This window comes from Aedes aegypti, chromosome 2 (assembly GCF_002204515.2).
Source record: "Aedes aegypti strain LVP_AGWG chromosome 2, AaegL5.0 Primary Assembly, whole genome shotgun sequence".
NCBI lineage: Eukaryota > Metazoa > Arthropoda > Insecta > Diptera > Culicidae > Aedes > Aedes aegypti.
The window spans coordinates 65,509,081-65,536,100 of NC_035108.1; the positions used below are offsets into that span (position 1 = coordinate 65,509,081).

At 37.2% G+C, this 27,020-nt stretch overlaps 1 protein-coding gene across 2 annotated transcripts in view; it reads right to left on the reverse strand.

The window, feature by feature from the left end:
• The window catches only part of LOC5564628 (homeobox protein PKNOX1), a 293,860-nt gene extending 268,450 nt beyond the window's left edge, over window positions 1-25,410 (reverse strand). For both annotated transcript variants that reach the window (XM_021841086.1, XM_021841082.1), the window contains exon 1: window positions 24,911-25,410. The gene's annotated coding sequence lies outside the window, so the exon portion shown is untranslated. The remainder of the gene's footprint in view (window positions 1-24,910) is intronic.
• Between the last annotated feature and the right edge of the window lie 1,610 nt (window positions 25,411-27,020).

A 27,020-nucleotide genomic window follows, 5' to 3' on the forward strand; every position in this document is an offset into this window, starting at 1 on the left:
AACCTTAGCATTTTTCCATTTGTCAGGAAAATATGCTAATTGAAAACATTTGTTAAATATATCAACTAAAAATGATAAGCTACTTTCTGGAAGTTTCTTGATGAGGATGTAGAAAATTCCATCATCGCCAGGAGCTTTCATGTTTTTGAATTTTTTAATAATAGTTCTCACTTCTTCCAAATCAGTCTCCCAGGCATTTTCGAAAACGTTCTCTTGATTGAGAATATTTTCGAACTCCTGAGTAACTTCATTTTCAATTGGACTAGTAAGTCCTAAATTAAAATTGTGCGCACTTTCAAACTGCATAGCAAGTTTTTGAGCTTTTTCGCAATTAGTTAGTAATAATTTGTTTACCTCTTTCAATGCCGGTATTGGCTTCTGAGGTTTTTTCAAGATTTTCGATAATTTCCAAAAGGGCTTAGAGCCATGGTCCAATTGAGAAATTTTATTTTCAAAATTTTTGTTTCTTAATTGAGCAAAACGTTTCTTGATTTCTTTCTGCAAATCCTGCCATATAATTTTCATAGCAGGATCGCGAGTGCGTTGAAATTGCCTTCTCCTCACGTTTTTAAGACGGATCAAGAGTTTAAGATCATCGTCTATAATCACGGATTCAAATTTTACTTCACATTTTGGAATGGCAATGCTCCGGGCTTCAACAATGGAATTTGTTAAAGTTTCAAGAGCATTGTCAATATCAAGTTTAGTTTCTAAAGAAATGTTAACATCAAGATTGGAGTCAACATACGTTTTATATATATTCCAGTCGGCTCGTAAATAATTGAAAGTGGAGCTGATAGGATTGAGAATCGCTTCTTGGGATATTTGAAATGTAACAGGGACATGATCAGAATCAAAATCAGCATGAGTAATCAGTTGGCTACAAAGATGACTAGAGTCGGTTAAGACCAAATCAATCGTAGATGGATTTCTAGAAGAGGAAAAACATGTGGGGCTATCAGGGTATTGAATTGAGAAATATCCTGAAGAGCACTCATTAAATAAAATTCTGCCGTTGGAATTACTTTGAGAATTATTCCATGACCGATGTTTGGCATTAAAGTCACCAATGACAAAAAATTTTGACTTATTGCGAGTCAATTTACGCAAGTCAGTTTGGAGCAAATTAACTTGCTGTCCAGAGCATTGAAAAGGCAAATAGGCAGCTATGAAAGTATATTTACCAAACTGTGTTTCAACAGAAACACCTAAAGTTTCAAAAACTTTAGTTTCAAATGATGAAAACAGTTGATGTTTTATACGCCTATGAATGATGATTGCAACTCCCCCACATGCCCCATCAAGTCGATCATTACGATAAACAAAAAAGTTAGGATCTCTTTTGAGTTTAGATCCAGGTTTTAAATACGTTTCGGTAATAACTGCTATATGCACGTTATTAACCGTAAGAAAATTAAACAGCTCGTCCTCTTTACCATTCAGAGAACGAGCATTCCAATTTAAAATATTTAAATTATTATTTGGATCCATTAGAAAAACGTAATCCAATAACAATTTGATTTGTAAATTTTACACCTACTTGGACTGCTTCAGTCATAGTGGTGGCTTTGAACATTGCATCAATCATTAGATTCAATTGTTCAGTTAGAAAATTAAAATCAGAGGCAGACATGTCATGTGATTTCCCATTAGAATTTCCGGTAGACGAAGAAGCGGAGTTACCTGTGGCGGTAGGGTTTTTTTCATTTGATTTGAAACAAGTAGAATGGGTACCCATGGATCGAACAGGGGAGGAGTTCGAATTTCCTGCTACGATATCGGCAAAGGATTTTCCGTGGGTAGATACATTCGAAATAGAAAGATTCGAACGGCTACCCGACGGATTAAAATTAGTTTGTGAATGAGCATGATTATGATCTTCCTGATGGGTATGATTAATGATCAAGCGATCGTTAATTGAAAAATGAGCATTGTTCGATACTCTACCAGGCAAATTCCGGAAACGACCGTTATCGTAACGGATATTATCTTTCATCTGCCTGGCACGAGCCTCAATGACCTTTTTGCGTGAAGGACAATTCCAAAAATTGGACTTATGGTTAGCCCCGCAATTACAACATATGAATTTGGTGGTATCTTCCTTCACTGGACAGACGTCTTTGGCGTGAGAAGAACCTCCGCAAATCATGCATTTAGCATCCATGCGACAATTTTTTGTACCATGACCCCACTTTTGGCACCGACGGCACTGAGTGGGGTTCTGGTAATTTCCTCCAGGTTTCTGGAAATGTTCCCATGTCACACGGACATCAAACAAAAGATTTGCTTTTTCTAAAGCTTTAATATTATTTAGTTCTTTTTTGTTAAAGTGAACTAAATAAAATTCTTGAGAAAGCCCTTTCCGAACAATGCCAGATTGGGTTCTCTTTTTCATAATGATTACTTGGACTGGGGAAAATCCAAGTAAATCATTTATTCCATTTTTGATCTCTTCAGGTGATTTATAGTCACTTGAGAGACCTTTCAAGACAACTTTGAACAAACGTTCAGTTTTGTTGTCATAAGTAAAAAAATTGTGCTTCTTCTCTTCAAGATGTTTGAGAAGAAGCTCACGATCTTTAAGAGTTTCCGGCAAAACGCGACAGTCTCCTTTCTTTGCGATTTGGAAGGAAACCTTGATTCCCCTAATGGAGTTCAAGATCTCCTGCCTAAATCCCGCAAATTCGGAACAACTGACCACGATAGGCGGCACTCTTTGCTTCCTCACTTGAATCAAAGAGCCTGGGCTAGAGGCTGCTTCGATTTGGTGTTCGGAAAATTTGTCTAGAGCATCGAACTGATTGCTCATTTCGATACAATTATTCATTTCACCCTTGGAAGAAAGTTCGCATTCCGGGGAAGCGTCCTTTCTTCCATTCTTGCCACGTGTAGTGACAGTTTTAAAACCCACTTTTTTGGAAGGAAGTAGTGAATTCAGAGATTCACCCTTCCTTTTGTTTGTTGTTGATACCATGTTTAATTAATAAACGAAAGAAGACGTGACCTTCGAAAGGTTTTTTCCCAAGACGGTGTCCAAGAAGGATTACCACCGCTAGCTTTCGCCAACGGGTCCAACGAAAAATCGAAGGCACGGGTCCTAACAAGGATCGTAAAGGGATCAATAGTAGAAAAAATAGTACTGAAAAGTACTGTTTTAGTAGCACTGAAAAGTACCGTTTTTAATTTTAGCACTGAAAAGCACTGTTTTTGTAGCACTGAAAAGTACTGTTTTATTGCTTTAGGTAGTTTTTAAGAAAACTTCCAAGAGCAGAGAGAATTCGTGTACGCACAGCACGAAGGTACGATGCGCACTGACCATAGCTTTATAGTTATAAGGTTTGCATGACATGTTAATGCTATGAAGGCTACTAGTAGTTTTTGCATTCTGGTCACAATCCAAAAATAATACGTATAAACATAGGGGAACTTACGTATTCCTGGACAACTGAACTTTTAAGAAGGCAATTATACACATCAATAAAACACAACAATTAGCAGGAGACACCGGAAATGTGCCTATATTTTACACTTGAGCACTCTTCATTTATTGGTTATTATACACAAAACACTATTTTGTTCTCTAAATCATCTATTTTTCCTCACCATAGTCACGAGGCACTTGTTCTTTTATCAGCAATGCAATTACTATTGTCGGCAACTAAAATGTTCTCTTCGGCAATCCAAAACTGTGCCAAAACTAGTTTATGCATTGGTAACTTTTCGTATTTGTTGACAATGCCTGAAATTAAACGTCAGTCATTATGTTCTACACGTCGAAAGGGTCAATGCTCAAAAATACAGACAGTTATAAATAGAAGAGCAGAGAGGCAAATTGAATACACAACAACGCCACTAAGTTTGTGCAGACTAAGGTGCCGTCCACAAATTGCGTAACGCTCTAGGGGGAGTAGGATTAGGCTCGAATGTTGTAGCTCATACACAAAATTTATTTTTTTAATACAAAGACCGTTGCGGAGGGAGAATGGGGTCGGATATTGTACATTTCAGTGTTACGTTATACATGGACGCTGCCTAATTTTGCTATCATTAATTCCATCGAATATTTTTTGTATTACCGTGCTGCATCAATATCCGGACGCTTAAGACACGCCAAATCTTCCGGAGCTATTTTCACTACCTCATTATATTATTTTATCATAGAGTGGTCTGCATACAATTAGTTTGAGGTCACACGATCATGAAAACAAAGAATATTTTACCAAAAAAATAAAGTTTTATACAAAAATCGTGAAAATAATTCAGCATGTCATGTCCTTAAATCCGGCACATGAATCAATCAGCCGGACGCTGATGAATCAAAATCCGGACAGCTTAATTTTAAGTGTTCAAAACCATAAACCTCTCCGGGAAAACTAATTAAACTGGAAAAGATCTGAATTACCGTAACCGTATTATATGCACTTGCCACATTATGCTATGAAACACATAACATTATATTAAATTTAAGCTTTTATTACCTCCATTCCTTGCTTGTAGTTTGATACCGGAAGCTATGTAGTAGAACCATTGCAATTAGCATTGGTTCGAGCAGATTTTCTTCGTAGAACTATTGTTGTATCACTTATAATGTTTATTTCTTTAGTAACTACCAATTTCCTACAAATATTCTTCACAAATTTGCGTTTACATTGCAATTTGAAACGTTATCACCTTATGTCCGGATTTAGAATCATTGGCTCGCAAACCCGGACAGCATTTATCTATGCATAAAATAATCAATTAATAAGGTAATTTACACATACACGCACCACTTGCCTCCATTATAGCTTATAATTTATCACCACGATCACTTTTTCGAACCAAACAATTATTAAATCTAACGTTTAGCAACAATACTTCGAATGAACCAAGCTTGGTGGGCCAGTGCAAATCATCACAACGCGAACTTGTGTGGCACAGGAATGCCAACCTGCGGTTGCAAATATGTTTTTATTTTTAATATTATTCTTGGCAAAGGTTACTAAAGTAAAATGATTAAAAAGTTTGAATTTAGAATTACGAACAAAATATGACCGGATTATTTGAGATTTCATTGTTAAATTAATAAAAATCGATTGAGTGTCCGGATATTGGCGCTGTCTTGATTTCGATTCATCACGGTAATTGGTTCCTAATATTGTGCTCTGCATGGAAAATCCACGGAATGTGCTTATCGATGCGAAAGGTAAAGAATTTCACCGTGAATTAAACTTTTCGCCGACACGCTCAATGCTGCTCTTGAACGCTCTTTCACCAAGTTATTACCGAGAGAATGAATAGTAACATTAAAAAAATCCCGACTGTGACGTTCCACGACTTTTTTTTTGGTTTATGAATAGCACTCTCCGACTATGGTTCGATCGGCTCATTCGGATCAACATCGAAAAATGGCCCGTAAAATTAATTTACGTTCATATTATTCTCAGTGTATGAGAAAATTAGAATAGACCCATTGCAAATCAATTCACTTATAACTTGATACAAATACACATAGAAAAAAATCCGTTCTCCCATCCGTGAACAGCAGTCATGAACTCGTCAACAAGCAAAAATACACCGTGAACTTGATCATGTTTGTATGAACGCGTTGTCTAGTTCCGAGAACGTTCATGTAAACATTATGGTAGTTCATGGTGTATTTTTGACAGTTCACGTTTTCCGGAACTCTTTTTTTGAGCGTACATCATCCTCTGATTGCCTGTAGAACAACAGGAGTATTGCCAAAATAGTTAACCTTTTAAAAGATGTATGTTTAATATGTTTCTCAGTATTTTGAAGTTTATGCACTTCAAGTAAGGAAAGTATTGAAAGGATCAATTATTATCAATGCAAGCTTTGTTGCATAATTCCAATAAATTAATCGATTGTGTTCTATTTTTTCTATAAATTTAAATTATGAATAAAAATACACCGCAATTGAATATGGTTTTCTGGCAACCTACTAAGTATTTTCGAGTGCTTATAGACAAATTAAAAGTTTAATAGTGCAAAAGCGATCGGTGCATACCTTTCGTGACAAATTGGCATTGGAGCGGAGAATTGGACCTTTCAAAATGGTGAGTATTTCTTAAGCTTTTCTTGTGTTGTTTTATTCGGCAGCTCACTAATGACGATAATTTCGTAAGCATTTATATCATTTAATGATAAAATCCATGTTATATAATAGTTTTATGAAAGACGAGATTTACATAGAAGATTATAGTTCAAGGAATATGTTGAGTACATTGATGGTAACTCTTGTTCCGTAGATAAATTTTAACAAGGACGATAAGTTAGTGATGCCGAAAATACTCTCAGGATGTCGAAGCCATCATTTACCCCATCTAATGCTGATTCAGAACAAAATTATTATGGTTGTATCATTTTAAGATCCATGATAATTATTAATCTTCTCAGTTTACTAAACTGCTCATATTCTGAGTAGCAATTTAAGGTAAGTAACATTCTGATCCGAATTCCAGATTCAAATTCTGGACGCTCTACTTTGTACGGGAAAAATTTCACAGGAAATGTGCCTATATTTTCCGGTTAAAAGTTCCCATTTTAAGCTTCCAAACATTTTCTGTAGAAATCTATGAAAATTCAGAAAGCTCAACCACCTTAATTGCCTTTCTAAATGATTTTGAATTTTCTGATTATGATTTATTTGAGCTGTCCAGAATTCGAATCAGTGTCCGGAATTTATTATAAAAGTGAAGGTGTGTCCGGAATAGAAATCATGAAAAAACCATACATTTCTGTTTATTTAGATCTATTCATCTTGAAAAATCCAAATTTAATGATTGCATGCTTGATAACACCGAATAAAGATACGGTGCGATTTATTTTATATGCTTCTCGTTGAGGTATTCTTCACTTAGACCTTAAATGTCCGTATAATAAATTGAAACAGTAGCGCAACCAGGATTTGGCTATAGGGGGGGTTTTGCAATGTTTTAATTTTTATAGAAAAGAAAAGTTTGTAAAAAATTTCGTGCAGAAAATGTTAGAAATATGTTTTGTAATATGCATATATATTAGCATGATAGCGCTCTTCGCCTGTGATGTTCCTTAACCACTCTACAAGCAGTTTTTTTTTTCAAATATTCAAATCGCCATAAATTTCCCAAGGAATTTTGGAATATCTCCGGATTCAGATGACAAATATCGACTCATATTCTAAAACTAGAAGAGCTCATTGAGAATATGTAAAAAAAAAATGGTGCAAAAATATCAAGAAACAGAAAAGTTATCGCAATTTGAATATTTTTTAAGGGTAAAAATACACATTTTCAAGTTTTTCAACGAACAGAGTTTTAAAAAGGTCGAAGGCGAATCGTCATAGATGATAGGGTAACCAATTTATTTTGGACCTCTATATATTTTGGACCCCCTGGGCCATTTTCCTGCAAATTTCCTAGTTTAAATCGAAAGACCAACTCAATTCGCATGCCATTTGGAAAGACAGGACTATTCCGCACTTGCATCAACCGTTTGTACATTAAAAATTTGTTTATTTTATCTGAAATTAATTTAGTTTAATCGGTTCATCCATGCAACCGTTACAACATGTTACACACAGAAATTGAAGCCGTCAGAAATTTTTCAAATGTAAACAAAAACGTTTTTCAAATTTATGCACGAAAAGCGTAGAATCTCTTCGGTTTTCCATTGTCAATCGATTGGTTAGACTATGGGCAAGCATATAATACAACCAGTGTCGAAGACTTTGTCGCCAAACGGTAAATAAAATGCCGGGGGTCCAAAATATATACTTTGAGGGTCCGAAATGTATTGGTGTGTCCAAAATAATGAAAAACAGTGCTTCACAATTCAACTATTTTCGACATCTTTTAGATCATCCATGATCGTAGGGGCATTTTTATCTCGTAGGGGAAGTTTTTCTCTACATTTTGGCATGTTCTTGGACTTGATAACGCTGTGCAATTAATCAATTGGGACAAAAAACTAAAATCACTTCCTTAGGGGGTCCAAAATACGACCGTTACCCTATTGAAGCGTTTCTAGCTTGTAGACCAACATGTATGATTGTTCAGCTTAGGAGCCACCATTTCCCTAAATGTTTACCAGGAATTTTAATTGAAGTCATTAAATACTGAAGAATTGTTTCTCCGGGAATTCAAGTACTCTCTGAAGATCATAAATGCTGGACAGACTAACAGATTTTGCATCAACCAGCTTTTTAAACGGTCTCAATATACATTCATATCTGTCGTATATTTGACAAACTTCTTGTTCAAAACATTCGTTTTACTTAGAAGACTAACTAAGAAGAACATAGCTGCTAATACAACTTACTGCTCCAGTTTTTGAGGATTGTAGTGTTGAATTTCAAAACTATATTTGGTAATTCTTATATATTTTTTGCTCTGGGGGGTTTTGACCCCCAAAACCCCCCCCTTGGTTGCGCCACTGAATTGAAACGATACTACGGCAGTATCCATTTATTACCCAGGTAACCAATAAGCATTTGAATAAGCCTCACAGAAGATAGCCTACAGCATTTCAACTGCTTGATGTTCTATCAAAGCAGTTCGATTGCTTTGCTGTTTTGAATCAGCAGCAGCAATGCTTTTCAAAATCACTCGGCTGCTAAGAAGCATTTCCATTGCACGGGCTAATTTCGGTTCGAAGCAATCGAAGTGCTTTTTTATTGCTGTTGAATGACACGAAAGAGGAGTACAATAAATATGTTACTAATTTGATAGATCATTTCGTCTCTCTCATACTATACGTTAGTTCCAACATCTGCATGAAATGTTCGAGAAGGGGATTATCAAACCAATTACCGTCGGACGGGGCTACTTTGGACACTCACCTTTTGTATTTATTAGCAGCGTAAATATTAATCTGAGCAATTTTGTGTCTTCAGCACTTTTATTAACCAATATATGCTCTACCACTAGGCATGATTTTTTCTTGGAACAACATCAACAATAACAGGATAACCAAGAAAACATTTCAAAAAAGCCCGAATAAATATTCACAAGGTATAAAACATTGGCTATACAAACATTGTTTGAATTTTACCCATGTCTTGGAAACTTATTGGGAGCATCACAAAACTATCGAATCGTCATGTTTCATGAAAATCTTGTGATTTGTTTTGCTTAAAATTGTTGTTTTATTAAAACAATAGATCAAAGGTCTTATTTTTGCGGCTTTTATTTTATTATAATGTTTTGGTTTGTGTATTTTACGACTTAAAAAAAATAAAATAAATGTTTGTAAAAGTGAATAGACATAAAACACATATATTTCAATACGTACCAATGCCAAATTCACAACATAATCTCTAAAAAACAATTTTTCGTCATATTATACGTGAATTTGTAGTACAGAACAGTTGCAGCCTTCAAATGCCTAAATTAAACTACTCTTAAGCCAGCTCTAAACTGCTAAGAAGCTCAAAGCATATTACAAAAGCAAACTTACTTCTTTACTTCTTCTTCTTTTTCTTGCTAAACTTTACTTCATAGATTGCGTTTTTAATGAAAATTTCTTACTGGTATTAAATTGGTTACCGGTATTAATGTGACTTTTCAACATATCGTTCATATAACAGTAAAAATAAAAAAAAAGAGAGTTTTTGTACATAACTCATTTATCATCGCAGTACCTAGTAGTTTCGTCGTTCGTTTATGTCAACTTGAAAATCGAGCATTCGTAACTGAGAGTTAAATTTAAGAGGGAGATGAAAATTTAAGTTTCATACTGCAAACTGAGAATAGTGAATGGCATGTTTCTTTGAAATTTGTTTTGTGTAATTGATTGTAGCTTTGCAATTTTCTACATTAAGTTTATCAATGAAAAACGTTCCATAACATCACGGTGGACGACAATTTATTGAATAAGTTGGAAAGCTATAAGGAAAAATCATTTCATTATCAAATTGTAAAAATGTCCAAAGTAGCCCCTTTTTTGTCTTGAAGGACACACTTTTTTCGCTATTCAAGCATTTTTGTTAATTCTTGATGGATTTGCCTCATATTTTGCACATTTGTTACGTACATATACAACTTATATATAGGCAAAAATTATCAACATCTATCCATAATTGTAAGAGTTACAAATCCTCAAAGTTAAAGAATGTGGAAATAATGTCAAAAGAAGCCCCGTTTGACGGTATGGGGAAATTGGCAAGATGCCAGCGAGATTGGCGGAAGCAAGCAAGCAAGCAAGATTGGCGAGATCCAGAAATTTTCGCAACTTTAAAGCCGTATATGCCACTTTATAATCAGCTGCAAAGGGCGAAAATGATTCTCATCCTTTGACCGAATTTTTGTATTAAATTTGATCAGTGGTCACCAGCGTAATCATTAAATTAAAACATCGTTATCAAAAATTACGATGCCCTGCGTCGAAGTCATACATATATGAAGCAGAAACAATCACTTCAGAAGAAAACGTTCTTTAGGTAGGGCTTAAATTCAACGCTTGGCACCTTACCATCTGTAGCCTATCCTGCAGCAGCGCGAAGCATCACCATCGTCAACTCTAGCAATCGTGAGATTGTAATTTCAAGTCGCAACATTGAAAAATGAATAAACAAATACAACACAACAAAAAAAGTTCACAAGGCAGTAGCAAAGTCAAGACGAGAGAAGGAGGGAACATATTTTTGTTTTGGTATGCTCTTCACGGAGGCGTTACATATTTTGACAGTCAAATGAAACGTTCCTGAAGGTGCAGCACTGAAGTAGCCTGTTATTTCGCCAAAACCTGCACTGGGGAAGCACTATAGGCGCATATACTCTTGATTGGCATTTAATGCGTTGTCGTATAGACGCATATAATGCTGAATAAATGCTGGTTTAAATGCTCATTGGTTACTTGGGTATGTAACACTAAAATTATTTTCTTTTAAAACCTCCGTTACGATTTTTGTTTAAAAATTTTCAAAATTCCAACGCTCAAACCTACCCCCTCCTGCCTCCTCCGAGCGTTACGTGTTTGTGGATGCCGCCAAAAAGAGAAGAAGATGAATATGAGTTACGAATCATGTTTGCAATTATTTGTATATTTTTTTTTAAATTTCATCAGCAGCTTTCCATCATGCATATTCACATAAGTTCGAAATGTTGTCACCATTAGTCAGCCCCAAAGTCGATTTTCGTTGGGTAGCCGCCTTTTTTAGATCGAGCAAACCGAAACGTTTCGCTTGGCCTTGCCCGATTAATATTTACGTGCATTTATTAATAAAGATATGATAAGAGCACAGCTTTAGCCTTGCGGGGGCCGCTTCTGTGGATTACTTATCGATTTGAAGAGCGTAATGCTATGAAGTGGCTTTGGCTGGATTATAGTCGTCAATTGGGTGGGGATTAATATGAGTGTTTATTCAGTCAAGTATCAGCAATAATTGTGACCAAACTCATCTAGCGTATGCCGCTTTTATCATCTAGCAAGCCGCCATTCTTCGTCCCACGACAGAAAAAAAAACTCCCTCAGTCGGCGCACACGAAAGGATTCGACATTCCTCGGCGTTCCAAGATTCGAGATTTCATTAAGTCCATTGGAGCAAATTTTCTGCCCCACTTGCTACTGTCCATCCCTCGGAACTAGCCGCGCACACAAAGCACAGTTTCATTCATTTAATTAAGATTTATCAGCTGAGATTTCATTTCCCAAGCATTTTCACCCGCTTTGCTTTGCGAGTTCGCCGGTCAGCATGAGGAGGAGGATGACGCGCCGGTTGTTCTCGGTGATCCTGGAGTTGCTGGTGATTAAGATTTCAGTGGAGTTTTTTTTCTATACCACTCATTTCATTACCGCAATCCTTTGCTGGGCAGGACATCACGGGACACGTGGAAGAAAGGGAAAATTACTTTCATCTCTACATGGTGGGTGCGGTGCCGGATGATGAGATAGGCATCTTGCTCCACGCGGAATGAAATTCCACACCTATCGTCCGGGTGCACGGTACGGTACCAGCCAGGATCAAAAGAAAAGGGAGCGAAAATGTCACGCGCTTGGTGAGGGCCGCGGAACTTGAATTCGGCGTCTAGTTTCAAATGGCAGGCAGGGCACGGCTCGGTATGACACAGCCGATGTTGTGGTTGAACGTGTTAGAAGCTGTTAAATTATTTAATTTCCAATTTCTAACTCACTTAACAATTCATTCTTGGAGGTGGCGAACGTGGTCTTTGGCTGTAGTTGGGATTCTGTTTGGTTGAATGAAGGGGGAGGGATTAATCATGTTTGAAGGGTTGTGGAACGGTGAGGGTGTTGAACATTAGCGGTTTCTCCGAAGAAAGTCATCACGTGGAATAAGTTAATATCAAGAAAGGGTGCACAGTGTCAGCAGCGCATGATGAGCCAAAGCAATTGATTCAATATTAATGTCGAAGGGATCTCTTTGTTCCAGTTTCAAAGTGTTAAACACCAGATGCGGCGCAATACATTTAGCCAATGTGGAGATTGCTCTTCTTTTTGAACATAATTTACAAATATTAAAAATATTTGTAAATTATGTTCAAAAACGAAGAACAATCCTCGCATTGGCTAGATGTATTGTGCCGCATATGGTGTTTCCTAGCAAACACGTATATTTTGAATGTATTTATTGAACATTTCCCAATTGAAAACACTTAACGCTTCGAGATAAATTGAGCAAATCTAAAATACTAAGAATCATTATGTGTTAAATCAAATATTACCCTACCTTATGCATTGTTAAGTTACTTTTGACTGTTCTTTAAAAATACATCTTTGTAAAACATACAGTATTAATCCACATAGGCCCGAGTGAAAGCAACCCTCACGGCTCACCGGTTACTTAACGGATTCGAAGTGGCCAGAAGAATTTTCTGTAGCCGGAATTTTCCCGGTGGGTCACTGGGTCAAGTCGGGTGAAAAAAGCGATTTGTTGGGACATGCCAAGTTACTTTTATTTATTTCCAATGACAATGATTTTTACTTGCATAAATCAATTGGATCTAATATTCAACATCGTCGATGAATATTTTTGCAATGTTTAGAGTGTACCGGATGCGACCGTTCGAACTTAATGCCCTGAAGAACCGGCTCTAGATTTGTTGGATACTCAACCGTTCTCATTCTCTGAAAGTAGAGATCGAACATAATAAATAGTTCACTAAAAAGCGTTCCCATAAGCTTTATACAGATTTTAAGATACAAATTGTCTACTTTATCATAAAATTGAGGTGTCCCGGGGACCCTAAAATGGTCATTTGTAGAATCAATCAAATGCAGGAAACATGTTTATCCAATTTAATCGTTTATCAGAAGGTTTGCGCTGATGGGTTTTTCTTGAAACTCCTTGATATAGTTGCCACATTATAGCCGATTCTGGAAATTATCTGTGGCTTAAAATTTGCCTACCTCCTGGGGCACAGAAGCACAGAACCCTTGTCACCCGACCTGACCCAGTGACCCACCGCAATACAGTATGGTCCATAAAAAAATGCGAAAATTGTTTGAACGTGAATATAGCATCCACAAGCGTTATTTAAATTGTTTTTGCTAGTGAATGTAATTACTGATTATTGTAGTATATTCTGACATAACTTCGCTGTTGTCATATTTTTCTTACTGTCCTAAATAATGTAATAAAGCAAAGAAGCTCAGAGGTTTTGTCCGCCCAATGCAAGAAACAGCGTCTGATTGTCGTATACTCTTGTGATAAACTTTTCACCTTCATAAATCACACTTTATTGTTGAAAATTTTAGACTATTTGTTATCAGAGGATGAAGGAGTTCTTAGAGAACGTGTTTTTCATCACCACAATACAATATTTTACCAGGGTCATAGTTTTAAGGGCATTTGCGTCTTATAGATTTGATATGCCTTTTTTTTTTGTTAAAGTTGAATAAAAAATAAATACGGAGGCCTATAACAGATTTTTGAGGATGAAATTTGTTCCTTCGGTTAGAGACAACTTATTTCAATACTAGCTCATAGGTTTTGAGCAAAATGGAGCCACTTATCAGACTTATATGAATGTTCAATCAAAGCTCTCCAAAATGAGCCGTTTTTTTTCGAAAATATGTTACATTCTCCAATGACCTAGGTATGAACCAATTATATCATTTAAATGGGCGAATGCTGGAGACAAGGCCTGTGAAGAATCTCACGCCATCGTTGATGTTTTAGAAGCTTTCATCACACAGATATTGAACTCAACGTCCGCATGATAAAATTTGAAGGTATGCTTCCAATCCCTCTCTGGTAAGGTGAAAGTAACAGATAAAAATCAAGTCCAAATCGAAAAAAATGAGTCTAAATCGATTATACAATACAAATAATGAATAAGATTTATGTTTCATTCACATTTTGTATGTAAAAACTACCATAAAACATGATATGACGATTTTCGCATTTTTTTTATGGGCCTTACTGTAACTCCGGCTACAGGAGTATTCCCGAGTTCCTCCGGCCACTTCTAGAGACTAGATATGTGGGCCAGTTTACAGACAAAAAATTATTTGAATCCGAGAGAGAAATCTGAAAATTACGATAAAAGATTTCTAGAGTTTCCAAGATCTTTAATTGTCCAGCGCGGTACCAGAAATGTAAATGCTCATTACTCAAAGACGGCTGCACCAAATTGCTTCATTTTTTCACAAACTACCGGGTACCTCCGTTGGGTTGACCCTGGGAGGGAGGCACCGATAGTACAACGAAATATGACACAAAGTTATTTCGAATCGTAAGAAAACACCAGCTTGCCAAAGACAATCAAGGCAGACTTGATGAAAATCGCTAGTTTTCTTTTGTTGTGTTCCTTCGATCGTTCTTTACAAACATGAAAAAAGGGCCAAAGTTTTCTGTGCATTTAATTTTTGTTTTTATTGGAAAAAGAAAATAATGCGTATTTGAACACTTTATATTCAATCAGGATAAAAGGTGCTATTGTGACAATACTTTTGAATAAACATGAATAGCTTTTCAATCGATTTTTTTCACATTTGATAAAATGCAAAAATACGTTTTAATTAAATACGCGCTTCTATCATGTTTGTCCATTATTTTAGATCTGGGCTCACAGTGACAGTTCGTGACAGCAGAATCTCGGCTCACCTTGACGTACATAAATTTCGTATTGGTTTCTCCCTCCCAGGGTTGACCACATTTAATCTTAACACTTTTCAATTTGTACCCCGCTAATTTATTTATTTATTTATTTATTTACCAATATTATCCATCTGACTTCAAGGTCTTAATGAATGAACTAATAACAAAGAAATTACAAAATGGACGAGCGAGTAATCTTGTTTTTAAAACACACAGTTGTTTCAGCGAACTCAAAGAAATCTTCAACCATAGTGAATGAGCGAATCATCGACGACACTGGTTCATTATATCCAAACGTAGATCGGTGAAATCTGCCTTGTAGCAATGATCGCTGCCGGAGAGGTCGTTGAGCAGCCCGAATATCTTGCATGGAAAGCAGTCGTGGACAATCAATTTCATTGTTCAGAAGTTTAGCTACAAACATCGCCTGTTGAATTTTACGCCTTTTCTCAAGGGTGTCCATGTTGAGTAGCTTGCACCGAGCAGGATATGCAGGAAGATTCAGTGGATTACGCCAGGGTAGATGACGCAGGGCCATCCGAATGAACCTTCGTTGGACACGTTCGATCCTCAATGTCCAGGAAACATCATTTGGCGTCCAAACAATGGAAGCAGTTTCGAGAATTGGCCGTACCAGCGCGCAGTATAGTGATTTCAAACAGTACGGGTCTGTGAAATCTTTGGCTATTTTCGATATGAAGCCCAGCTGTCGATTTGCCTTGGCTATTATTGACGCATAGTGATTGTTGAAGGTCAATTTCGAGTCCAACGTCACTCCTAAATCAATCACTTCATCAACCCTACGAAGTCTGGATCCATTCATCCTATAGTCGAACAAAATTGGTTGTTTAGAGCGGTGGAATGTCATTTCAGAGCACTTTGGAATGCTGACAATTAACTTGTTCAGTTGGCACCAGTCAATAAATTTGTCTATCAGATTTTGCAGACGATGGCAGTTTTCCACTGATCGAATCACCAGATAAATTTTCATGTCGTCAGCATAGATGATTTTGCAGTTCACACCTAATGTAGAAGCGACGTCGTTGAAAAACAGTGTAAACAATAGGGGACCCAAATTGCTTCCTTGGGGTACACCCGACGAATTACAGATTGAGGTCGAAACGCAGGAATCGATTTTAACACGTAGCTGCCTTCCGATCAAATAGGAGGCGAGCCATGATGCGAGTTTATTAGTCGCACCAAGGCGAATAAGCTTCGACAATAGAATATTATGATCGATTCGGTCAAAGGCCGCCTTCAAATCGGTGTAGATCACATCAACCTGTGCTTTCTCCTCCATAGCAGTTATACATGTATTAGTAAAGCAAAGCAGATTCGTAGTGACAGATCTTCCAGGCATAAAACCATGCTGATCGAGTGAGACGTAGTGCTTCGACTGACTAAGAATGACTTCACTGACGATAATTTCGAACAGCTTCGATACTGCTGACAAGCTTGTAATTCCTCTGTAATTTCTAACATTTTCCCTATCTCCAACCTTGAAGACCGGAAACATGTACGATTGTTTCCAAATGGCCGGAAATATACCATAATTGAAAGACCGAGTGAAAATTTTCGAAAGTGGATCAGCCAGAGCAGCTGCACAGCGACTGAGCAATACTGATGGAACGCCATCGGGTCAATTTGCACATCGTTCAGATTAAAAATGGTTCAAACGTCATTTAGCTCATGGAACGAAGTAGGAATGGAACGCTGTGGAACGGAAAGCAGAATCAAAACAAAACAGTGATAGAGGTAACCAGAAACACGTTTCCAGGGTGACTAGATGTTCAAATTAAAAATGAACCCCGATGGTTTGCATGAGGTATCGTTCGGTACTCGTATTGATGTATCATTCAGGTGGAGTGAATATCCGAATACAATAAAAATTCTGTTGCCTGAGATATTTAAGTGGGTTATGGCTACGCGTCGGTCCCCCAAGGAATTTCGGAATATCTCTGGATCCAGATGACCAATTATCAATATGGGCACATATTCTTTAACTAGAAGAGATTCTTGAGGGCTTGTGAAAAAATGGTGCTAAAATATCGGAAAACAAAAAAGTTATCGCGATATGAATATTTTTAGCGGTAAAAAATGAAGCTGCCGGTAGAGGGGTTAAGATGATATTTTTTTAATTCTGCACTTGCTGCAGAGAACCCTGCTCAGGATCGAGTGGGAATTACAGAATTTGGCGTTTATTATGTCCAGGATCCTGAAAGAACTGCATGAAACGCCTGAAACATTTTAAAATTTATGTCCTTTACATTGTGTCAATGGTGTTCGAATTTTATACTAAATTTATAACTGAATTTAATACTTAAGAATCACCTTATATTGTTAGAAATCTTGTCAAAAACTCTGTGAGAATGATTTATCAGATCATGTGAGAAACTTGTTTGAGATTTTGCAAAATACTGCCAAAATTTTTGAGCAAGATTTTCACTAAATTAATGCTTCCTGCAGCAAACAAAACTAATGAAAAATACATACACAATATTGTGTGATCTCAATTTTGAAATGAATTTGGAAAAAAAAGTCATGGAAACATCTGTATCTGCAGTATTGAAAAGAAAACAAAATGCAAAACTGAAGTCATAATCAAAACTAGTTAATCACGAAATTTAAACCACGATATGCTACAAAATTTGCCAAAAACTAATTTCAATTCTTATACCGTAAATATGAATGTTAAATCCCAAAATTATTTAAACAGCTGCAACTGTTTACTTTTAGATATTCTAATGTAATGTTATCTGTTAATTTCAGTTATAAATAAGTAAAATATTCCATGTAAGTGAATTGATAGTTCATTGAAAAAATCTTTCAATAATTATTTGAAAGAACTCACGTGGAATATCCCTAGTGATACTTCCACAAACTTTTTTTGGGTATTCAACCAGCTTTTGAGAGATTCCGTAAAAGGAATTTATCATTTATCGATTCCATACTTTTTCCAATACATTTTTCGAGTGCTCCCTTACCAGGTTTCACTGAATACCTCGTAGGATTCCAACAGAAAATCATTTACTGGATTAGAAGTTTTTATTCAACAGATATTTCCTGGAGTTTCTATAGACTTCCTGAACTCACCAAAACATTTCTTGAAGAATCTCTATGAGCTTGCTTAGAAAACTCTCTTGAAGAATTCAGCCAGAGAATGGTTCAGAGATTTTTCCAAAACTTACTTATTAATAATTCCATCAAGTCGTTACGCCATCAATATGTTTAGAATTTTATGAAATTACTGAGGATTTGTCCAAGAAATTCTAGGAGTCTCATCAGAATTGTCTTCAAGATTACCAAGCAAGGATTCTTTCCGCAAATTCTTCCCAGAATTCACCAAGCATTTCTCCAACGTTGCCTTTGAGGTTATTTAAAAAATTTCTTTTCAGATTTATATAACAAATCTTTCCGTTAATCTTTCGGAAATTTTCAGCAAGATTGTTTAGAATTGATTTTGATATTTCACTAGATTTTTCTCCAAGACGTCACCGCAGTTCTAACTAAATTTTAAAAATCATAAAGAACTTTTTTCTTCGCATTCCAACCATCTCAAAAAAAAAAACTTTATAATTTTTTTTTCGAAATTTCCTTGTTGAATAAAAGTTAACATTCCCAATCAGCTACGATATTTCTAGCACGAAATACTTTCAGTTGTTTCAAGCACTCTTCCGTGAAAAAATTTAAAAAGATTGTAGGATTTAATTATGGTTTTCTTCAGAAAACTACATAATTGTTTTTCTTTACATTACGTTCTACGATTCTTTCGAAAAATTCTCCAGAGATGCGTCCAAGTATATTACAGATATTTTGTCTTTCGCTAGTGCTATGAAGATATTTTAAAGATTTTTTTCGACAGGCTTACTAGAAGATATTGTAATTCTTTCTTAAATTCCTCGAAAAAATATCAAGAAATTCAACCAGATATTTTTTTAAATTCTAGCATTTATGCAGCAGACGAATACCGGCAAGAAATTGGTATCAACGCCATGGTACGAGAATCAAGCTACCCTGATATAGCTCTCGGATGAGCAACAGAGAACCATTCCCAAGCCCCACTATGTCCTTCCCATTGTACCCCGTTTGGTATGAAGTCGTTTGGTATAGTAGTCGTTTGGCATAATTGTCATTTGGCATAATGGCTGTTTGGCGTAATGATTGACTTAGAATGAATATCAGCATTTTCGAAGCTATTACCGAGATCAACACCACCAAGCCCAATAAAAAATGTTTTGATAGGTTCTCAACAAGCGTGATGTTTGTTCAAAGATTTTCCAAGCAATGAATGTTAAAAATTGTTGTGACATTAGAGAGCATAACTAAATAAAACTCGTGACGGGTCTGGTGGAAGGTCTTTCCGGAATAATAATTTTCTCTACATCCCAGAACATCCCAGAGGATCCTTTAGCTTGTTGCGATATACATATTTGAAAACAGTAAATTGGTAGCGAAAGTTCGCAGTTATTAATAAAGGGAACGCTAATAGAATATTTTGCTGCAGATCAAGCTCTGTCCCAGTATGGACGAAACACTTGATGAAAATCACTTCATATAAGGAGGTAAAATTTACTTGCCCAATATAAAAAGCTCTAATCCGAAGATATATTATTGCAGCATAATGCATAAATAGCCTATATATGAAAGCTTATTATTTTTCGTTTAAAATGCTTAATGCATTTTTAAACAACATCGTCTATTATAAAAAAACGGAAAATTTGTGATTGAAATAATATTTTTTCCAGCATATCTCGAAAGGAGATAATGTGTTTGCAAAAAAAATGTTGAATAGTGGCAGGTTCTAGAGTGATTATCATTCCAAGAATTGCAAGAATTATAAAACAACAAAATAAAAAAATGGTTAAGATTTAGCTTTACTAAATAATAAAATCTTAAACAGTATAAATGAAAAGAACAGACAATTCTGAAAAGAAGACATAATTTATGATTGACCATTAAAAGATTGGACGTCAAAAATTATCACGGCATAATAAAACGAAAGGACATCAAAAATTGCGTTCAGATTGTGCTACTTTTCCCCGAATGTCGTTTCTCCAAATGTCAGTTCCCCGAATGCCATTTCCCCGAATGACCGGTTTCCCCGAAAAGTGGTGCAGTTTAAAATGGCGCTATAATAGTCTTCAGTGGCTGTATAGTGAACGAGAAAAAACGATAAGCAATCCCAAGAAGGAGGTATTCTGTCATTCTCGTCTCTACTCATTTTGAAAAAATCTGAGGACGGTTGAACGACCAATTAAATAAAGAAGGGTGCAGTTCGTTCACCACCTTGAAATGTATAAAGTTACGTCAATAATGAGAACCAACAACTTTTCGGGGAAATGGGCTAATCGGGGAAACGGGATATTAGGGGAACTGACATTCGGAGAATTGGCGTTCGGGAAACTACATTTGAGGTACCAACAGTCGGGGTAAAGTAGCACAACCCATCGAAGTATCAGCAGTAATCGATTTCTCTTTTCGCTGATAACTTGAGCAGATTAATGTTATCGATTTCTGCCTGATGTCATCAGAAAGATTCAAAAGAAACGTAAAAACGAATGTCATCTTGAGAAATTATTGATTTCAGACTCATTATGCCAAACGATTATTATCCAAACGACCATTATGCCAAATAACCTACCACCGTCCTTCTTTGAAGCAGAATTACCATAAAACCCATTGACGAATTTGTGACGCAATTTGTAAAGTATTTTGGAAAAACATTTTTGAAGCCTTCAAATTGAAGGCTTTTGACAAACTTCGCAAAGGTACCTACTTCTAGTAAAACTTTTGGGAAGGGTATTTAAAGGAATACATAGACAATTTTCTGATAGATCTTTAGGCAAAATATCTCACTACGATTTTACAAAACCCAATTAATTGGAGCAGAGGCGACTCGTAACCTCACTTTTAACCTGTTCTACGCATCTAGAAATGCCTTTTTCCACATATTGAGATCATAAACCAAATAGTAAATGACTGGAATCTTCCTTTTTAGCAAATCTTCACTTGATAGATGCAAATTGGTTGCATAAAGTCAAGAATTTGTATTCATGGAACAGGTAGATTTGAGGTTAGGGAATCGCCACTGAATTGGAGGAATTTCAAAAAAACGTCGAACTTTTGAAAGGTTAAGTAATTATTTTTTTAGATGAATCCGAGAAATTGCGGAATCCTATTGTAGATAAAAAGTATAAATAGGAGAAATTAGATGGGCGTTCATGTTGAAAGTATGAAAAATTCTTACAAAATTATTTGACTTATCTCCAAAAATTGTTTCACAATTTCTGAAGCCTTACATTGCTTTTTCCTAAGGAAATTGTGAACCTATTTGATCGTTTTGGAACATCTTAAGAATTCATAATAAGGCTTCCTTGAACAATGAAGTTTGTACTTTGAGCAATTTGGTTATCTATGCGTTATTACCCAAACATTTTTTTGTCTTCCATGAAAAATTACTGCCATTCACCTGAATAAAACGTGCCAGGTTTAAAATGCCTTTCTACGCCTACTTATCTCATATTCTGTATAATCCTTATGGACCGCGGGATAAGATTGCGTAGAGCAGCAGTAAATTGCTTGAAAAGATCTGTAATGATTTGACCTTCTTCGGCTAAGTTGCTTCAAGTCGGTTGTTCCAAAACATTGTATGTATTGGCCTCCATAAAAAGGCTGATCTTCTTCTTCTGTTTCTTGGCATTACGTTCTCACTGGTACAAAGCTTGCTTAATATTGGATGAGCACTTCCAACTGAGAGCTTTCTTTGCCAAAGTTGCCATTTTCGCATTCTTGTATCATGTGGCAGGTACGATGATACTTTATGCCCAGGGAAGTCAAGGAAATATCCATTACGAAAGAAGATCCTGGACCGACCGGGAATCGTGCCAAAACACCTTCAGCATGGCTTTGCCACGGACTCTAACCACTCGGCTAAGGAGGGTCTTCCTAGGCTAGGAAAGTAGGCTGATATGCAACAGAACACCAAAAAGTGGTTTTCAGGGTAGGTCCAAATAACCATGACGCTCTATATCATTGCTATGTAGCTGCATTACGTTAAAGCATTGATTAAAGTTGTTTTCAAGTGAAATTGGGAAATTTTACAGTTGAACTAATGCAACAATCAATCAAGAAATTGAGTGCATCAGTAATGTGGTGTTTAATTTGAAAACTTCGATTTATGCATTATTACCTGACAGCTCTTGGGGATTGTTAAATAAAAGCAACGTTACACTGAAAATGTGGTTATGTTTGTAGTTACTCGTGTCGTACAGTCCTAGACCACTTTTTGATGGCCACTTTTTTCCGTCCGATACGGAATCTAGAGAGTTTGGACTAATAACACTGCGGAACACGTTTTTGTCTCAAGCATCAAAATACCACTATTTACTTAATTAAGGGTTGCCAAATCCATTGCCGTTTTAAAAAAAATATCACACCACGTCTAGTTTTCGAGATATTGGCTGTTGATAATGCAAAATTTGACTATCACAGCCAACTTGTATGCAAGTTTGCCAGCTTGTGAGGCAATTTATATGCTTAATTTGCCACATAATTAAAACTTTGTGTATAACAATACTTATCAGCAAAGTTCATAATACTATCGACGTTCAGAAGTTTTTTTTTGTGTTTTAGAAAAGTATTGTATTCTTTTCATATAAGAGAAACAAAAAGCATGTTGAAAATATCGATTTGATAAATAAAATTATCATACAATTTCAACCAAATTATATCTCAAATGATAGTTGAAGTCTTATTTTGCATGCTTGCTCGATTGCATCACAAAGAAGTTTGATAAACCATACCTTAAATTTCATGTAAACATCAATTAAACCAGTGTTTTATACAACTTTGGCGACCTGTAGCTAAAAATTGTGACATACAGGGACATTTCTGAGAACGGCATCAGATTCAGCGGCCCCAAATCTACTAGAGACACATAATTTAATCCATGAGACACGCAAAGATGTCATTTTTGTTAGGCTGTGTAATTGCTTCACGCACGCTCCAACAGGCGAGAGCTGGTCTGGCTACGTATTGTCGAAAACTACGGAATAGATAGAATAGATTGATCGAATACCTACTTTTGCAAATTGCAAAGAACTCTACTTCCTCTTGTAACGGAATATTTGGTGATGTTAATGGGAATGACAATACGATGGAAAATGTCTATTAAACGTTTTGACCATTTATGTGGATTGAATTTGCGCATTGGTTGCACATCCAAGCCGTCCTCTCTGTGGTCAATGGACATTAACAGTTTTCTCTCATCCACTGTCAAATTTATTTGTCCATTTGCGCATATTAGTCTAGTCTTCTATGTGTTGGCTTTTCCGAATAAAAACTGCGCCTTCAATTTAGTCACAAATATGAATCCTTGAAAACAACTGAGAAGGCATTTTTTCACATATTTGGGTTTTGCAGTTCGTTACTATTCTAACTTTAAGAAGTCCAAAAGAATATAATCTGGGGTTTTTAAGTTCGATTTTTTAATTTAAGAATAGGCATCTTGAATGTTTATACATTATACATATAGGAACAGATCTTGTTGGCCACTCTACCCAAATTGAATCCCAGAAATTTTATTTAACCAAACCTCATTAACATGAATTGTTTTGATTGGAAATTTCATCGGACTATTAACATCCCACTCTCACCGAAAAGAACGATTACCAATTCAAAAGGTTTTTAGCCACTCCTTAACCCACAGATATGGTGCCATGCCAGCCGGTCAGCAAGCCATTCCCATTTCTATAAATACACTCTGAATGGTTTGTTTGATTCGCTGCCGGAGATGATCAACGAATTATCGTCAGACAGACAGAAGTCCAGTTTGATTTCCCGCGAGGAGAAGAAATATATGCTCCCCACCACTTTTTCGTCTATTGCTCAGGAAACGAAAATAAATATCAAAACCTGCCCGCCGGCAAGCATGTTTATCATTATTCGATTCACGTGCTCGTTTGAAGAAACATCGTACAGCAGAATCAATACCCGACATCATCTGCACTCTGAAAGCAGATTTGTTGTTGGACGGTTCTTAAATCCACCGGTTCGCCACGCTCGTTGATCTTCTTATTCGCCTTTTTCTTCTTCTCGGGAGGGTGTATCAAATCTAATTATTGTTTTCCTTCGTCCACTGGCTCAGAACGTCGTTTTTGTCTGAATCACATATTTTCATTCCAAACAAGCAATAACCATGCCACGACGAATCCCAATTCGGTTGAAATCGACAGTTTTCACAATATGGGATAAAAACGACTTCATCAAATAGAATCGGTAAAACGAAACGAAGAAAAATTGTTACTCATTCATGTCGAACGATGCGTTTTTTTTTCGGTGCCTTCCCTTTCAATGAATGCCATTCTTATCGCTCAGCACGGCATAAAAAATTAACAAGGCAGGCTCTTCACTGATGTAAACATCAAGTTTGGTTGAAAACATGTGACGTCACTCCTATCGTACCATATACTATCCGGACCACTAGATCAATTTTTTTTGAAAATTTGTTCGAGGTGGATAGGAATGACGTCGTCAAGTAGCTGTCAGTTTTCGGAATATATCACCTTCTTAAATATAGTACACCGTGATCGCTCAGTTGGATGTCGTGAACCGCCAAGAAACGAAAATAAAACGAAGCAATCCAATCGTCGGAAGGCGATTACGCCGAGTAACCATGACAATAAATCGTCAATCAGTGCCTGCTGTGCTTTGCGACGATTTATTAGCTGTTACGATGAGTGACTTATTGGACAGCCGAAAATGTTATCGAACTCCTTCGTGGATGTGATCATCAGCAAAGGGTAATCGGTGTGCTGCGTACAATGACTGATCGATTATGGGCCCATACCGGGATCCGGTTAACTGTTTGTTTACCTTTTTGTTCGGTGTCTGGCTCACTCGTTTCCCGAACAATACAATCGTGCCCGCTCCTTTCTGACCGGTGTTTTTTTTTTCAATTTCACCTTCACAACAACACTCGGAAACTGGCCGTGATTCTCCAGTATCCGTATTTTCTAGTTTTTTTTTCTTCCGGACCGGAACACAAACAACGCATAAATCACTTCCAAAAACCCGTGACCATCGCAAGCCTGCCCGCCTGCTGTGGTTCAATTCCGATGCACAACAATAATACGAGCGCGACGACAGCGAAGGAATAGAGACAAATCCCGACGATTCAAAAACACGCGTACGCCTACTGTGGTCTTGGTGCGTGTTTATCGTCCAGAAGGAGCGACCAAGCCGAAAACGCCGTTCGCCGTCTGTTCGTGTGTGAGTCGGTTGGGAGTTCGTGTTCGCGCGAGAGGAGCCCCAAGCGCAGCCGATGCGATGTGAAAGCGAAACGGCAACTGCTTCGGGTTCGGCTGATGCCAGGCGAGGGACCCGATTTCGGACGGCAGCCAGTGCGCCGTCGTCGTCATTGGCCGGCGTTTCGTTCGGTGCTTGGCAAGTCAAGTGCAATGAGCACTTCGCTGAAGTGAACTGGAGGGAGTGAAAGAGACGACGTATGCCTGCCGTGAAGCGAGCAAGCGAATTTACCCTCTAGCGATCGCTGAAAGTCTGGTGACGAGCACAGGAACCAGAATGGTTTTTCAGTTTGTTTTGGCGGTTGGATCGCGTTGTTGATTGAAGAAGTATTAATGGCCATATGGTCATTCTTACCGGGTCACAAACAGAAGCTGTCAGACGAAAGCTTCGAACAGAGGTAGGAAAAAGAAGGAGTATTAAACATGAATATTGAATATTCAATTAGTTACGAAAAATCCACAGATATGGATCAGTGTTAGATTAAACTGAGCATGAGCATGATTGACCGCCCGCAGATGCTAATCCGTTATTGCAAGAACAGCTGTTCTTACACAGGGAACCAACATACGCTACTCTGGATCAGAAGCAACTTCAATGTATAAGTACTGGTGCTCTCATTAGTATAATAACAATAACGGCGCCGGCTGCGTCCGAATGTAGATCAATTTGGGGATAGGAGGGGAATGTTGACGGGTAACTTGCTTTATAGAAGCCGAGGAGTTCTCTGCACTTCCACAAGAAAACACTGGGATTTTGGATATAAGAAAGGATTCGTTTTGGTAAACAATAAAAATATAATTCAAAATCAATATGTGAGCATATACACGGATGAAAGATATCGAAAGTGCGGTTACTAGGTGAACCGATCCGGATTCCGTCGCTCACCCACAAAGGAGCATGCAACAGATTCGACGGATCAAAAACAACTGACGTGTTTCGCTTATGTTTACTCGAGCACTTCCCACAAGTTTTTTCATAAGATATTGGATCCATCAAGAGTCAGCTCTACCACCAAGCACAAATAAGGTTGAATCGTTTTCAGCGTTGAGCACGTTGGCTGTGTGAGCGATCTGTTAACTTAATGCCATTTGGCGATTTCTGGCGGTCATGTTTTTTACACAAGCTGCTGTGTCTAATGGCGTTTTCGGCTTTAAACCAAGGGTCAGAGCTGACCCGACTCGCAATAAACGAAGGTATAGTAGAAACCATGGGGAAGTGAACTTCCACCTGACGCAGTTTCTGTCAGGACATGGTTGCTATAGACAGTACCTGCATAGGTTCGAGCATTCAGAATCTCCTGCGTGCCCCAATGGATCATTGAAGGTAGTTTTTGCAAGTGGTCACCGCATCAAAACAATGGCGCCACTGTATATGGGATTTAACGTTGTGACAGCATTGCTGTTCTGACAAACACACAAGGCTACGGTGGCGCTATCTATGCTTTCCATAGCGGCCGTTTTGGTTATTTTAATGATCCATTGTGTTGGTGTGGAGGAAACAGCGGAGCATGTCGTGTTCGATTGCCCCCGTTTCATTGTTGTGAGAGGTCGCATGCTCACTGCATGTGGTTTCGGGGAGATATGTTCTGAGTTCAAGGGTCATGTCGATGCGCTGTTCACCACTTGAGCAATTCTAAAAGAATTGTTCAAGTATAGTGCATAGGCTGGTTTTAGTGGGT